This window comes from Chelonoidis abingdonii, chromosome 14, assembly GCF_003597395.2.
Source record: "Chelonoidis abingdonii isolate Lonesome George chromosome 14, CheloAbing_2.0, whole genome shotgun sequence".
NCBI lineage: Eukaryota > Metazoa > Chordata > Testudines > Testudinidae > Chelonoidis > Chelonoidis abingdonii.
Window position 1 is genome coordinate 3,408,776 of NC_133782.1, and position 3,455 is coordinate 3,412,230.

Sequence of the window (3,455 nt, forward strand, 5' to 3'; positions counted from 1 at the left end):
CTCCTTAACGGCCTGAGTTTAACCCACAAACCCAGCTTTGAGCATGGGCAGTGGTGCCAGGCTCAATAACAACCACAGGGTCACCGTAGGGCAGGGTTTTTAGTGTTATTCCTTTTTTATGTCCATCGCTGGCTGCATTCAGCTAGACCCTGATCCTGCATCTCACTGTCTGTGGTGTAGGGTCTGCCCAGGCTGATTCAGGTTGATCCCTCCCTAGCGGTTCAGAGGACCACAGTGCTGAATAGGAGAAGCAGTCAATGTCCCTCTGCAGCTTCACTCAGCAAGGGCCTGACCCAAAGTCCATTGAAATCATTGAAAAGACTCCCACTGACTTCATGGACTTTGGATTGGGCTTAGGTTCTCTTCATCCTTTCTTTGAAGTCTGGGGTAGCAGAATTCCTTCCAATCTACGACTCCAGCAAAGGGTGGGTGCAAGGCAGCACCCATTCAGGCGACCCAGCTCAGGTGATAGGGAAGCCCAGCTTTATCTGCTCTATGGGAAGGTTTACTCCAACTTTTCTATTGTGCTGACAATGGGGCGAGGGAAAGAGATTGCCTCATGGCTTCACTTGCTGTGCCAATCTCCCAGCCATCACATCACCGCCTAACCCCAAACCTTCCACTGCTTGCTTCTCAAGCTGTTTCATTGTGTGGGACAGCCTGAAAAAATCAGTGGACGACTGGTGTTCCAAGGGCTGCAGTGAGAGGGTCACAGTTATAGGACCTTTTTATCTTGGAAAGCTGATGTATGCTGGGAGTTCCCAGACAGCACAAGACAGCCTCAGCTACATCAGCTCTTACAACTGGGCCAATTCTTCCTCAACTTTCTCATGCAAGTGGTGTCACTGACTACATAAGAACGCAAAAACTGCCATACGGGGGTCAGCTCAGTGGTCCCTCTAGCCCAGTATCTCGTCTCCACCAGTGGCCAGTACTAGAGCTTCAGGAGAAGTGTACAGAAGAGGGCAGTTTTGGAGAGATCCATTCTATCTTGCCCTCCTGCTTTCTGGCAGTCAGACGTTTAGTGTCATCCCAAGCATGAGGTTGCAAACCTGACCATCTTGACTAATAGCCTTGAGGGACATATTAAGCTTGTTTGTTTTTTTAAGCCATTTATACTTTTGGACATCACAACATCCCATTGCAATGCGTTCCACAGATTAACTGTGTATTGTGTAGAAAAAGTATTTCCTCTTGTTCGTATAAAACCTGCTGCCTATTAATTTCATAGGATGGCCCCTGGTTTTTGTATCGCGGGAAAGGGTAAATAACACTTTTTTCCATTCCATTCATGATTTTACAGATCTCTACGATAATCCCTTCTCCCCTTAATCATCTCTTTTCCAAGCTGAACAGCTCTAATCTTTTTAGTCTCTCCTCATATGGAAGCCATTCCATACCCTGGATCATCTTTGTTGACCCTTCTCTGGACCTTTTCCTGTTCCACTAGATCATTTCTGAAATGGGGTGACTAGAACTGGACACAGCATTCCAGGTGTGGATGCAGCACAGATTTATATAGTGGCATTATGATATTTTGTGTCTCATTTTCTATCCCTTTCCTAATAGTTCCTAACACTCTGTTAGCTTTTTTGATCGCTACTGCGCATTGACCTGAAGTTTGTGGAGAACTATCCACAATGATTCCCAAGATCACTTTCTGAAACTGTAACAGCTCATCTAGAACCCATCTTTATACATGTGTAGTTGGGATTATTTTTTCCAATGTGCATTACTTTCCACTTTCAATGCTGAATTTCATCTACTATTTTGTTGCCCAGTCACCCAGTTTTGTGAGCTCCCCTGTAATGCTTCCCAGTCACCTTTGGACTTAACTATCTCGACTGGTACTACTTGCATGAATTAGACAAGGAAGATTTGAGCCATTTTAAGGAACTAGCACATTACTTCTCTGATCGCACTGAGTTATCCCATATGTTCCCTGTTCCGTGACACACTCTACTGTTCCATTCTCATGTTTGGTTACTCATGCTCTGAAGCAGCTGATGTTGCAGCCTGTGGCTTTATATATGGCCAGGATTTATACCGGCTTAACTATCTTGGTTAAGGGGGTGATCTCTTTTCTGCTGAAATAGCTGTATCAGTGTAAGTCCTAGTGTGGGCACAGCTATAGCAGTATAAGGTGCCTTATGCTTATAGCTTATCCTCCTTCCCACAGGAACAGCTATACCAGTACAAGGCACCTCTGCACCAATATAACTGTGTCCACTTTCGAGGAGCTGTACCGCTTTAACCTCACAAGTGTACTTAGAGCACTGTTAGTTTTGTGTGTAGACAAGGCCTAAGATGCAATGACCTACCCCACATTTCCACACTTCTGATCCTTCCAGCCTGTCCCTTCATTGTAAAGATCACTTCATTCTTTCAGCTTCGTCCACCCACCTTTCAAACTCTAACACCCATGTTCAACAACCCTTCATCCGTGACTTGCCAACCCTACCTCCCTTGGGCTTCAGCCTGTTTCCCCATGTCCACTCCCCCTTCAGAAAGTCCCCTCCTGTCCTCAGAAATGCTAGTAAGTGTTGGAAGACTGTAGCAAGGAGGGAGGGGATGAAGGTTAAGCTGAGGGTTTCCAGTACTGGTTCCATCACGTTTAGATCAGGCAGTTCACAGCCGTGGCTGGACTGTGCCCCTGATGTTTGTTTTCCCCCTTCTCTGGATGGATGGAATAAGGGTTTCATAAACCAAAGCCTGGTACAGTGCTAAAGACTCAGCATCACTGCTATTTAAATATATTTTTATGCCTTGCTCCAGTCAGAGATGCAGCTCCAGGATCAGCAGCTGCTGGAGAAGCTGTTACAGCTGCACGCCAGCATGCAGGAGCTGAAAGTGGAATGCGCTTACTGGGAGAGTTCAGATCCAAGCAGGGAGATGATCCGCGCCAGAGCTCGATCCAGTTCAGAAGACATGGGTGCTCCAGTTCCCACAGGAGACTCGGCTCCATCCCTGAAAGGAGAGACAAGCAGGAGGAACTCCATCCCATAAGGCAGCTTAAGCTATTTGGGAACAGAATTGATGGTCATGTCAATGTTAAAGCCATCAGGAAATAACAAATCATCTCTCTCTTTTTTTAATGGTCATCCTGAGGCATAAATTGTGACTGCTTCTGTTAGGGCTGAGCTGGTCACTGCCACGCAGAGATTCTCTCCATGAACTGAATCAAGTGTCTGAAACACGCTTCATCAATCAGTGTTACTGCCACGTCAGTGTTGGTGTCTTCGGCCTAACTGATCACGATCGTCCCGGCCAACAGGCCTCCTTCAGTGGACACCAGGGAATGTTTTCTACTCAAACGCCCCTTCTGGGAAACATCTCAATATGCACAATAAAAGACTGCCCCAAGTGTGCGTGTTTCATGAACCTTCCTTTTCACTTCCCAATACACTGCCCCTGGTTTGGGGCAACTCCTCATGACAGCTTCCAAATTGAAGGAA